General features: G+C 42.8%; 1 protein-coding gene across 1 annotated transcript in view; it reads right to left on the bottom strand.

Annotated features, from left to right (window-relative positions):
* Window positions 1–14,161, bottom strand: part of LOC146175353 (uncharacterized) — a 51,707-nt gene that overhangs the window by 13,352 nt on the left and 24,194 nt on the right. The gene's annotated exons all lie outside the window — the stretch shown is intronic.

Raw genomic sequence — 14,161 nt, 5'->3', positions numbered from 1 at the left:
CCAGACGACTATTCCTCTTTAATGTCAGATGTTGTCATCACCTGCGAAGGTATGTTTAACCTGCTTTTGAAACTTCACGTCAAAAAGTCCAATGGGCCTGATAACATTCCACCAGCTTTTCTTCTCCGCTATGCAGAATGGTTGTCCCAGTATCTCTTTATCTTCAATGCCTGTTTGGCTCAGTGCGCAGCGCCGTCAGAATGGAAAACTGCACGTGTCGTACCAATCTTTAAGGGAAACAAGCCAACTGGTGTATCCAATTATCGCCCAATTTCTTTGCTCTCGATCAGTTGCAAAATGTTCGAACATGTGATCTGCCGTGCCTTGACAGAATTTTTGGAATCCAGCAATTTTCTTTCTAATGAAAAACATGGGTTTAGGCGTGTCTTATCAACAGTCTCACAACTGATTACCACTTGTCATTTTTGTATCGCAGTTAATAACAAACTACAAATGGACGCTGTTTTCCTAGATTTCGCCAAAGCCTTTGATTAGGTTCCGCACGCTAAACTCGTAGAACTTTACATTGCCGGAGTCAATCCTAATATTATTGACCTTATTAAAGCCTACCTAGAAGACAGATTTCAATATGTTAATGTTAACAATGAGCACTCTGATCCACTACCGGTTTCATCTGGTGCCCCACAAGGATCCCTTCTAGGACATATTCTATTTCTAATGTATGTAAACGACTTAATGAATATAGTTGACCCAGAAGTTAGAGTTAAATTATTTGCTAATGACTGCGTTCTATACTCTACAATTAACTCCACAGTAGACCAAATTAAACTTAGCAGTAATCTGCAGAAGATCTCTAATTGGTGCACCCAATGGGGCATGTTTCATAACATTAATAAATGCTTGGTCCTCAGAGTTTGTAAAAAGAAAACTGTCCTGACACATCCATATTGTATAGCTGGCGTAAAACTTCCAGAATCCGCGTCTGTAAAATACCTTGGCGTCCAGATAAGCAGTAACCTAAGTTGGAACGCCCACATCGATGTTATTTGCGGGAAAGCTCTGAAGACTCTCTGGTGTTTGCGGCGTAAACTGTCAAAGGCTCCAGCAAACGCGAAACTGGCAGCGTACAAGGCTTTAGTGCGTCCTCGTCTCGAATATGCATGTTGTCTATGGGACCCTTACACAGCCAATAATATTTCGAAATTAGAGTGCAAAGGATCGCAGCCCGTTTCATCTGTAACAAGCGCACAGATAGCGTTTCAGACATGATCAACTCCCTAGGTTTAGTCCCTTCAGGCAAGGCGCACTGAAGCAAGATTGAAATTTTTGTACCTAATATACAACAATCTGATTAAAATTAACTCCCATGATTACATTACTCCTGTTTCGAGCGCATGTACGCGTTCTAATCATGGAAAAATACTAGAATTGCGAGCATACTCTAATACAGTTAAGCATTCTTTTTTCTTTTTTTGGTCAAAACAATTGCAGAGTGGAATGATCTGCCGATGTATGTAGTGAACAGCCCGAATGTAGAAATGTTTATTGATAACTTAAGAGCCTCTCGCATGTGAAACCTTCGTTTGTTTTTTGCATCATCTGTATTCCCTTCCATGAAGCTCGTGTAATTTTGTTGTACCTTTTTTAATTGTATTTTTGCTAACCCCTGCTTGGAGTCAAAAGACTTCGCAGTATTATTAAATAAAAAAATAATGACTTCACCCGCCATATGGGCTCCGTTCGTAGTATCGGCTTTTTTGTCGGCTTCCTTTCGCGCACGTTGGAGCTGATGCACACTGCCAGGCCTGAAGGGTATACGGGAGGCCAATTGCAGCAACGCTGTCTTGTCTGCCTAACGGAGTGTGACCAATTCCGCGAAGGACGTTTAGCGTATAGGCGCGGCGAACCGTGCCTCACCCCACTGATCGACGGACGGAACGACGTGACGGTGGGGATATATCTCCAACATTTATCTGTTGTTTCTTTTTTTCGTACGCCAGTTGGACCGCCTACGGAGCCACGGATCTTTGTCATTTTGTCACTTTCTACTTACTTCATTTCTCTCTTTTTAATCAAGACCTGATCGCAGAGATTGGCAGACAAGTTTGTTTTTTTATCAAATAAACCCTTCATTGGCCCGTCGTCAATGCCTGCGTGCTCACATCTTAAATTTATTCTTCCATTCCTTTCTGCTGCCTCTCCACCTCCAAGCATTTTTTTTTTAGTATGACTATCGTCACTTGCTCCGCCAAACGTGCGAAGAGAGAACCTAACCTGTTTACCATTATTTTTTATAGATTTCAGTAAATGTGAGGAAGTGCTGTTTATGACAGAGCCGCATTTAACCTTAGGCTAGGCATAATATTTGCGTATTTGTTCCCACGACCATGGGTGATACGAATGTGCTGTCATCAGAGGAGCTAGTGGCACTCAGCCGAGATCTTTAAGAAAGATAGGTCAACTGCGCGCACAATCACAGATCGCGGCCAACACTGAGACACTGTGACGATCCGGAATTTCTTGATCACGCCAGTTTCGAGACCGTGTCAATGTCTGACGCCATTAGTGGGCCCAACTCGTAGGTTAGCAGGCTGTCACAGCTCATGCAACATTCATAACTACTACTTAGCGCTGCGGAAAATACAAATTAAGAGGAGAAACTACAGGGCGTCAACAATAGCTATGCTTACCTCATAGGCCGCGTCAGCGTACACGCAAAATCCGTTAGCTTGCTGCAATCGGTCATTACTCATGACTAGATTTTTTCTTCGCGTCTGCGGTTTGTGCACAGATCTGATGAAATTTATAACATTTCATGACAAAAACGCGATTTTTCTGGCACTAATTCTATTGTCAAGTGGAAGCGTTTGTTTTTAAGTTGTTTTTATATATATATATATATATATATATATATATATATATATATATATATATATATATATATATATATATATATATATATATATATATATACTTTCCTTCTTGCGGTAGGTGTGCGAACTAGAACCCCGCGGATTTCCCGCCGTTTTTGCCATGTAAAACCGCAGTGCTTTGCGCAGACGTGTATTGTAGTACCGAAAGGAGATTTTTCTTCGCACCGCGAATTATCAATCGGAGCCCTTAACTGGAGAAAATATTTATGGATTCTGTCACACAAGAATGGTGCGGAATAGACTAGAGATAGCTCGCAGAGCTATCATATCCAATGACTAAATTATAAATTGGAGTCATAAACTTTAGCCATAGTACAAGTAAAACGCGAAGAAACAGGACACACCCCGCTGGCATTCTATCGCTCATTAGCTCTTGCTCTTTGTATACCCCCGCATCCAATCTCAGCATCAATTCTACTTGCATCGATTCCACCTAGATTCTTCAGTTTCAGTTCGAGCAAATTATGACATAGGTGAAGGTGCAACCCTCGAACTGGTAAAACTCATAACCTGAAGGCGCAAAGAAACACAAATGCAGAAGTTTTCGGGCCTTGGGAACATAGTCGAGTGGCGCAGAGAGGCAGTTTGCCACATGTGCCGCGGTACCTAAATCTGCAGGTCAAAAAGGGTGCCTAAGTCTGTCATTTTGCCATTCTGGGTGCCTGTGTTGCCTTTTTTGTGTAAAACACAGCAGAGCGGGTGTAGAGGTGCTACCAAATTTGTGATTGGTAAACACTCTTTCCTCATTTAAACACCCTCGCTTTGGCCCCCTCTATAGTTTCAGCCTCTGAAGGTGATTGCAACATGTGCGAAGCACCCAGGACCACTTAGCGCGGTATGAAAAAGCCGCCACCATTTTTAATGACCTCCTTTCGCTAACATTTTTTTTTGTTCTTTATTTTTCTTTTCTTTGCCCTTGCAAATAACGTCTAGGGGGGGGGGGGGGGGGGGGAATGCTGGCGCTTGTTCGGACTTTATAGCGCTCAAATATCCCCGTGTAAACGACTCGCAGGACCTTTGCGCAAGTCACTCGGTCGGAGTATACGGAGAGGGAAGGAAGCAGCGAAGTACCTATTATGCGTCTTCTACCGGCACCCCGTGTAACTAGCTCGCGCGGCATTCATTTTTACACCGTACGCCACGAACTGCGTACGAATACCCGACGGTCTTCTCGTGAAACTGCCTGCAAGCGTTCATACTGTGCGGCATTGTGTTTGAGTTCCTATACCCGCACCTTCAGTGTCGCTCCGTAATGGTTCGTTTGTTTTGTGAGGAATAAAAAGGGAAAGAAAAAATAAAGACAATTTGCAGTTTTTTTCTTGTGCATTTTCTCCGTATGCGGGACTGCAGCTAGCGAAGAAGAAACCAACGGAAACGACGTCTGCGGCGCCAGAGTGGTTGAGCAAACGCGCGGAAGCGGCCGCTTAGTCAGGAGGAAGTAGATTGATGGCCGGTTTATCGCTGTGGCATGCCTGTGGGTTTAGGGTATTCCCGGCCACTAAGACAGCCTTTTTCCTCTCGACATGTTCGATAGACGGCACACCGTTGGCTCGGCTTTAGTGCTTGGTACGCTTTTACAACCAAAATAACATTCATGCAGTAATAAAACTACAATAGTTTCAATCGCGAATGAATTATTTTATAGTTTTTTAAGTTATGTTTAAAAATCATGGGACGGAATCGGTGCTAACGCGATTCTGTATTCCGCACCTTTAACAGTACAAGAGTGAGCATTTTGCCCGTTTAACCACGACATCAAGCAATCCAGCAATTTTAATTTGTCGCTAGCGAAAAAAGATGCTTTGACAAACTGTTACTTGTACTTCACCGGCATAGCCTTATCGGCATGGCCTGTGACTACGATAAAGCAATAAAATATTTACTTCGTGAATACCCTGTTTGTTGACCAGAGACAATGTTCACGTGGTGCACTATATATGGACCTCAAATCTTGCCTACTTTCGATGGACGAAATCCTCTGAAGGTGGCCACAGGTGCTTTTTCCAGCCCTAAGTACGAACATTAATACCAGCCCTTAGCGAATTTGGATGATTGCGATTTTACTCTTAACGATGAATTTGGTGCGCGACGGTTCAAGACGGTGCATGTTAAACATCGGAATCACGTCGGGACAACTCTGGGCCTCGTTTTTGGTCGCGGGCTCAAAGCCGCATTTACACGGGCCCATCAAAATTGTTCAAGCTACAGAGTTTGCTTTCGCGATTCGAAGCGCGGAGAATTTAATGCACGTGTAAATGTGGTAACTCTTATAAGGCGAGAAGAACCGTAGTACTAGCCTTGACTTCGAGGCATATAACGTTGCCGTGCATGCCGCATTACGCGGTTCGAAAGCAGGTTGAGTGTCCCGAGGAACTTTCATGAAGACTGTACGGGTGCCTTCAATGATGAATAGAAGTTGTACGCATTCAGTTAATGGTTAATCTATATTTGTGCCTAAAAAGCCCTATTTTTGCCTATCTTGGGACGTAATCTTTTTTCTTTTTTTTTTTTTTTTTACCATTGACATATAATACTTGGTCATGCTCATCTTCAGTAAATAAATAAATAAAAAAAATCATTATTTTTCTACAATCGGGTTGTCCCCTTCCGTGAAAGTCGTGTGCGTCCGCAAAATAATCTTCAAGTGCTGGCGCTATTGAGCACGCCCTGTTCGAGCTATTGCCACAGCGGAGAAGGATGTTTAATTAGCCACAAAATTGGCGGCGAGCGCACTAAACACACAAGGGCACGCTTCACAACGACGCTCATCAGCCTCCGAAGACGACCGATGCAGCTCGTTCAGATTTATGACTGTTGATTTAGCTCACGTGTTGAACAGCGCGCCTAACCAACATCGAGTCGCTTCTATTCCTGCTTCTTCTTCCAAGAACATTTCGTGCCAGCTTGCTTAACGCGCATGTTCCGATTTGGAATTACGTGAGCCAAACGACCTTTCTGGTTTTTACGGCCTCTGTAGCCAAGGAACCAGTGAGATCGTTGAGGAATTAGATGTACGAGTTGCGGGTGCACACGTAAGGGGGAAAGGTGGTGCCCCCCCCCCCCCCTCCAAAGAAAAAAAAAGAAGTAAAAAGTGGAATGAGGATGCGGCCTTACTTTGTGGGCTTTGCAGAGAGCATTATACGATCCAGTAAATGCTTGCGCGCGATAGACGGTTTGTTTCATTCTGCTTCACCTGAAAAGCATAATTGCAGCGAGATGCTTCCAGCGCGAGTGACACGCGAAAGTAGTTTTAAATTGTATTTATCGTAAAGAAGGATACGCTATCTGCCTCTACATCTTGTTTCTTTTACGCGAAGCGTATACAGTTCGCAAGGGTGGCAGAACAGGCTGGTTGGTAATTCATGTTTGGAAACAAATAGAGCACCCTTAAGAGATTGACAGTGAAAGGTAGGACGACCCAATATATATTGGAAAAGTGGGCGCGAAAACATGGGGAACAGTTGCTGGGTTTGTACGCACCAGAAAGGTAATGGTGAAAAAGACACGAGATAACAATGCTGTACCTGGGAACAAACAAAAATGACAAGGCGAATATCATTATGACGTCCATAGACAGTGAAATAGTAGCAAATAACAAAGTGCAATAGATAGATAGGGATATGAGCATGGAAGGCAGGGATGCTAACCAGAAAGGTCTCCGGTTGGCTACCCCACACTGGGGAAAAGGGATAAGGGTATTAAAGAGGGGAAGAGAAAGGGGACGTGGAGCATAGTTTGTCACACAAGCTTGTGGCCTGTGACGGTGTAAAGACTGTAAGCCGGAATATAAGCCGGTGAGAAAGAAAAATTCTAAGTCCCTTTATGAGCAAGCGGAAATATTATCAATCCATAAGGAATGACTTCAGTGCGAAATCACGGAGGCTTCTTACATTTCAAGACAAGGGAATACATGCGTAAGTGCACCGTTGATTTCTTTAACACAAAAAGAACTGGCATATCTAGACCACACATCGAACTAATCTCTTCTGTCGATTTCTTTTTGGCAATTGTTGTTCGCTATTGTGACTATGAAGTTCCTTGCTTTTACTCCTTATCTCAGTTAATAAGCACCCCCACCAGCTGTATCGTGACCTACACATAATGCTATCACGTTTGTTTTCTTCTGTTTTTAGTTTCATGAGATGAGGGGGGGGGGGGGGGGGGTATTCTGTGGTTTTCAATAAAAGATTCAGTTGCGAAAAAAACGCTCGTGTATTGTACTCCTTGGTCCACGTTTCTTTGCGCTACCTTAAATAGGAATAGGGTAGGAGGACCTAATTACTCTAACTGCACCTGGCTGAAATCACAAAATCTGCCCACATTCTATGGCAAGGAGAATATTGTGCAAGCACACTTCTGGTAGCTCTAACCAAACGGGAATTTAACTATTTGAGCCTGGTGCTGTTAGAGTAATTAGGTCGTCCTACCCTAATTTCGATACTTTAGTGTAGGATTCCTGATTTAATAATTTATCTATTATTGGCCTTTTTGGCGTAGGTTATTGTCGTCCTGCTTTTTTTACCTCTCTCATTACATATAATTTTAATTCTGATTTTAACTACCTTTCTTACTTTTTATTGTATTTTATTTCCATGCTCACTGCATATTTCCAAGAATACGGGATCGCATCGCGGCCGCGGAGGCCACTTTTCGATGGAGACAAAGAGTAAGGCTTCCTTGTGCTGTGCGATGCCAGCGCGCATTAAAGATCGATCCCTATGTGGTCAAAAATGATCCGTAGCCCTCCACTACGGCATCTATTTCTGTCTTCCCTCTTTCACTCCATCTGCTTCCCTTGCCGTACGGCGCAGTCAGGTGTCCACAAATCAAATGTGACAAATACCGTGCTTTTCATTTTTTACCTATTATTATTATTATTATTATTATTATTATTATTATTATTATTATTATTATTATTATTATTATTATTATTATTATTATTATTATTATTATTATTATTATTATTATTATTATTATTATTATTATTATTATTATTATTATTATTATTATTATTATTAATCTCCGTGGGCAATCCTACCCGTGAGGACCAGCCGTCTGTGGACTACTCCGCCGCTCTTCATCGAGGGATGACTCCCGGCGATATTACCTGTTCATCTTCTGCCTCTGCTCCTCCCCGTGCGGTTAACTCACCCAGTGCGATGAAGAAGCACCGAAGTCGAGCCATTACTGGCGCATCGAGCTCACCTGTCCTGAACGTTGCCATTTACCAAAAGAAGCGTCCGAAGACTATTTTCGTCTCTAAACTCAGTCCCGATACAACATCGGTAGACCTTACCAACCATCTAAAATCAGTTAATATTACCCCCATTTCCTGCCGGCAGCTGAAAACAAGGTACGACTCCTACTCGTCCTTCAATATTGAAGTTGATGAAGAATCCTACAGTAAGCTTGTTGAGCCTTCGATGTGGCCGATGGGTTGCATATACAAGGACTTTCGGGGGAAGCTTTACGACGATATGCTTCATCCCTCAGAACTGACGCAAAATTGCAGTGGCCCCTAATTTGGACATCTATTATCAAAACGCCCGAGGTCTTCGGATTAAGGGATCTGAATTTTTTTCTAGCGTCTTGTCCTCTTGTTATACCGCTGTTGTGGTTACCGAAACCTGGCTGTCAAGCGATATTCTTTCGAATGATTTCTTTCCAAATAATTACTCTGTTTTTCATAGCGACCGCCCTGAAACAGGTCCCAAATCAAGAGGTGGTGGAGTGCTCATTGCTATTGACAGTTTTGTGAAGTGTGTTCGACGTTCCGATCTGGAAACTGTTGAAGAATGTGTGTGGCTCGAGCTCACTTTAAATCGACATGAAAAACTTTTACTTGCAGCTTTCTGCATTCCTCCGAATCTTCCTCCTCCAGCCTATGATGATGTTCTGCTCTCAATCGAACATGTTATAACCCGTCATAACAAACACAAACTTCTTATTTTAGGCGATTTTAATACTCCTGGTATCAACTGGAACTCATTTATTTCTTCTCACAGCAATCATTACATATTAAGTAAGTGTAACGCTCTACTTGATTTTATAGCCTTTAACTCTTTGCAACAACACAATCTCATTGAAAATTGCTGTGGTAATATTCTTGACATCTGTCTGTCGAATTTTGAAAGTGTTCGAGTCTCGAGTTCAGACATACCGCTGACTCGCTGTGACAAATTTCACCCTCCGCTCCTAGTTACTACTGCTGTCTCTGCCTCATCTTCTACTAATTCAGATCGGGTGAGGAATTCGCCCCGTTTCGCGCACGCACGTGGTGATTATGTCGGTCTTTTCAATTTCTTCTCTTCCGTCGACTGGTCCCTTTTAAATGACATTAATAATTCAGATGGACAAGTCAGTCGTTTTACAGAAATAGTTCTTGATGGTATGCGTCGGTACATACCGTTGCATACTCCTACGCGTAGGAAGTACCCTTCCTGGTTTTCAAGGGAACTAATAACGGCGTTAAAACTCAAGGAACGGGCCCATCGTAAAGCGAAACGCCCTGGGTTTCACAATTGGGCATGAGTTTCGCCGTGTGCGTTCTCTTTGCAAACGCTTATACAAGCGGGACTACGACTCCTATCTTGAGTCTTCAGAGAGGAGTGCCTCAAATCGTCCTAGTCAGTTCTGGCGTTACGTTCGCAAGCGTTCCATTAAATCAGATTTAAGTATCAGCTTAGTTGACTCTCAGGGTTCGGAAATTCAGGATGTTGCCGATAGTTTTGCCCGACATTTTTCCTCCGTTTACAAACATCCACATTGTGATTCCGTTTGCCTCCCACCTGGTGCAATATCTAATTCCATTCTCTTTGACGAGGAGTTGATAACTGAGAGTCTTAAGCGTCTGAGACCATCTTTGTCTCCTGGACCCGATGGCATTCCAGCCGCCATAATAAAAGCCTTCAGTTATATCTTTCTACCAGTACTGACTGCCATATTTAATAACTGTTTAAAAAATGCTGCCTTTCCTCGCGTGTGGAAAATGGCACGCGTGTTTCCTGTCTTCAAGTCTGGAAACAAATCTGATGTTTCCAATTATCGTCCGATTTCTCTTCTATGTGCAACATCTAAGCTTTTCAAATTGGCTTTGCACAACGTACTTTCCTTCCATCTCAAACATATCATAGTACCGAATCAACATGGCTTCATGTCGGGTCGCTCTACTTCTGCCAACCTAGTCACATTTATGACGTATGCCTCTGCAGCAGTCCTTCAGAGAGGTCAGGCTAACACTATGTGCTGTGATTTGAGCAAAGCTTTCGACGTTGTTACTCACTCATTACTACTTGGAAAGCTTCTACTCTCTGGTGTCGAAGTCTCAATCATAGCCCTCCTACGTAACTATCTCCTTGATTGCTACTGCTTTGTCAGTGTCACTGGACAGACTTCCTTCGTTTATCCTGCAACCAGTGGAGTTCCTCAAGGTTCAGTACTAGGCCCGCTTCTCTTCTCCGTTTTCACTAATGACGTTTCCTCGGTAAAGAACTCCTCGTTTCTTCTTTATGCTGATATAAAAATATTCAAGGTCATACATTCTTTTCAAGATTGCTTGTTGTTGCAATCGGACATACCTGCTTTTTCTGATTGGTGTGCGAAGAATCGACTTACCTTCAATTCTTCCAAAACTAGGGTCGTCTCATTTACTCGTAAAACACACAGCTTTCTCTACCATTATTCTGTGAAATCTTTGCTGTTGGACGGAGTTGAAATTAATGACCTTGGTGTATTTTTTGACCGCACCCTCGGCTTCTCCTCTCACACTAAACGCATTGCTCAGCGGGCTATGCGGACACTCGGATTCGTCTGCAGACTTTCGAGAGAGTTCCGTACTCCACTTTCATTCCTAACGCTGTACCTGTCCATATGCTTGCCGCTTTTGGAGCACGCGTCGGTTGTTTGGAATGGCACTTGTAAATCGAACTAGAACAAGGTTGACACAGTACAAAAAAATTTTTTACGGATATTTCATTATCGCTTTCCTTGCGCATCTTCCCCCTCTCGCTCCACCAGGAGCGCCCAACTGAATCTTCCTTCTCTTAACTGCCGTCGTGTCAGAGTAGATATAATTTTTCTGTACAAACTCCTTCATGGCCACATTATGTGCCCTCAGCTCATAGAGTACATCCTTCTGCGTGTTCCGCGAAAGAGCATGAGGGAATTCAGACTGTTTCAAGTGTCTCCGTTTCTTCATTCCCATTCCCCTCTTGACAGAATGGAGATGTTGTTTAACTCTTTTTGTCTTCACCTTGACATCTTCCAAAACTCGCTCTCTTCATTTATATTAGACGTTCGTAGCTTTTTATTCTAAACTTTATTTATCACATATAACTTCCACTTTCTAGCCTAAGTATTGTATTTAATTTACTTCACGTTTTGCGTTTTCTCCTGTTCAGTGCTGCTTAAAGTATCTTGTACTGCTTTTTATGCGTTTCTTATTTATATTTTAACTTTAAACTTTATTTTCGAATCTTACTGTCCCGCGTTCAATTCTTTTTTTTTCTTGTATTTTCCTGTATTTCTAGCCTGTGTTTTATAAGTGCCACGCACTTGTTGCGCCTGGAATGGTTGTTTATTTTATGTATATTTCTATTACTATAATCAATGTCGGTTATTTCTTTTTGTTTTCTCTATTTTTTTTCGTGATGTGCTCTACAATTCTCTGTTTACATAAGACATGCTACTCATTGATTTGTTTCTTTCCGTGACACTTTTCGTCTCAGTTTCCTTTCATGTGTTATTTGTTTCTTCTTTTGTGTTCTATCTATGTGTGTAAAACTTGTGCGTGCATTTTCATTTTTTTTTTTTTTTTGTGCTGCAGCACGAAGACCACTTGGTTGTTCGTGCGCACATTGAATTAAGATCGATTGATTGAATTTTATTCTTCTTCTTATTATTATTATTATTTATTTAATAATGTAACAGTATTCGTGGGATCAAAAAGCGGTGTAAGGCGAAGCTTGAGCATTCCAGTCATTTTTTTTCAATTACCGCAGAGAAGATGTGAGAAGAGACAAACGCAAACAAACCCCCCTTTTTTTCACAGTCCAATTCTTTTACTACCCGGCAAGTGGCAAGAATTATGAATGGGTTTGAAAATTTTTCCTTTCTTAGCAATTGATCGCGACTTTCAATGAACGCCATACATCAGATACGTCTAAATATATTATACACCTAGATTATAGCATGATAAACCCAGCTGTTCAGATACGCAATGTCTTATGCGGAATAAGGTGCACAGAATCGGGCTCCTTGCAAGCAGATAATGCTTAGTGGTTCATCATGGTGCTCGTTCTCGCAAAATAACTTAACGCTGAGGTTAATGACGAGCTAAATATACCACGCGGAGCCTCATCGACAGATTCAACGGGAAAAGATCGGTGAAAACGGATGGCTGTTGGGAAACCCCAAGAGTTTTTTCTATAACGTGGCAGTGCATGCCTTTTTTGGTATCATCGACACATTTCCCTTACATGCACATAGCAAGTATAGGCATAATCAACTCGATGAGTGTGTCACAGGTTTTGGCACTCTCAAAGGAGTAGAAGAGCGAGTGAGCCGCCAGCAATCCGTATATGTAACCAATAAAACTGCTTTATTCTGCTGTTGCCACGGTGTCTACATGTTAGTACGTGTGCGAGGCTAATGAAGGGCAAAGTCACACTGACTTCCTGATGTCTGCTTTTCTCGTAGAACTTTCACTTCCATAGACCTAAGCTTTGATACGGCTTCAAGCGTTAAGGATTTACAGGGTTTTCATTTGTTAAACTTATAACGTAATGCCTGAGTAGGGAAATCTGGGACTAAACATGACATGGGGAGAAAAGCAACATTTTGTTACAGAGCGATTCACATATAGCTGCGCATTTATATTTGGCGGATATATTTGCCTTAACTGGCCACCCCTTGAGCACTATAAATCACCTTCGGACTGACAAGCCCAAATTTTTCCTCAAAGAGTAAAGATTCAAAGCTTAGCTTCGGTCTACGAGAAACAAGTAAAAACATAAAGTAGCAACTTTTTTGCGGGCATTTTGTTCAGAACTGCACACATCAACCAAAAAATTATAGATTCGATTAAACCTGCTCTTCTATATTCACTAAGCGCAACGTCAGGATGGAAGCACCCTGCAATATATGTTTGTTGATATCTGGAAAAATGAAGATATATTTGCAGTTTTGTAGCGTCTTGCCCCCACTGGTTCCTATTTCTACACAATTGTTCGCACGCTGCTTTCTAATTCCAGTAAAGGAAAAGACAGTCACCGTCGAACGAAATGCGCACGGCTTCCGGCTCTTGCAATGCTCCTGGATACGGTAAAAAGAAAAGTTAATCGTATAGGTAGTTTTCGAAAGTCTTCGTGCCACAGGAGTCCTCCTATAGCAAGCATCGAATAACGGCAAATATACAGCCAGACCTCACATTGTAAAGAGCGTCGCGTCGTGTTCCATTCGTCTGCTACCTGAGAGAATACAATTATTTATAGTGTAGTGTGGTAATCTTCATCGATATAACCACTGACATGCGTCGCGTGCTGCCGCTCTCAAGGACGAAGAAGTTGTTCGCTGCCTTGCTCTTTCGCCACGCCTGACGCTTCGCTGCGAGTCTCCCCTGAGCGGCTGGAATCACCTGGGTTCACCGAATAAACACACCCCTACAATTGGTGCAGGTGCTGCTGGGTACGTTCCCATCCATCCTGGAACTTAGAAGCCGCACGTTGACCACTGCTTCCACCATGCCAGACGAGACCACCTCGACATCGGCGCCCCTACCAACCACGGTACTGTGTTCTGGCGTTCTACGGCAGCGTGATCCATGCCTCTTCAGTGGCACGGCTGACCAAGACGTCGACGACTGGTTGTCGGCGTATGAACGTGTCAGCAGTTATAACAGATGGGACGACACTATTAAGCTAGGTAACGTAATCTTTTACCTGACCGACGTGGCGAACCTCTGGTTTCGCAACCATGAGGCAGACCTGCCATCTTGGTCTGCATTTAAGAAGAATTTTTCGGAAGTGTTTGGCCGTCCTGCAGTTCGCAAACTCCGAGCAGAACAACGCTTGCGTGAGCGCACACAGCATGCCGAAGAGTCATTCACAAGTTATATAGAGGACATCGTTGACCTGTGCAAACGTGTCGACCCAGTAATGTCCGAAGCGGCTAAGATCGGACACATCTTGAAAGGTATCTCCGAGGACGCGTGTCAGATGCTCTGGCTGAAAAATCCTGCCTCCGTCAGTGAAGTGATTAAACTCTGCCAG

This window comes from Amblyomma maculatum, chromosome 10 (genome assembly GCF_055883805.1).
Source record: "Amblyomma maculatum isolate TAMU_Amacu chromosome 10, ASM5588380v1, whole genome shotgun sequence".
Taxonomy (NCBI): Eukaryota; Metazoa; Arthropoda; class Arachnida; order Ixodida; family Ixodidae; genus Amblyomma; species Amblyomma maculatum.
The sequence above is the reverse complement of the archived record's forward strand: the minus strand, read 5'-3'. Positions and strand labels throughout refer to the sequence as shown.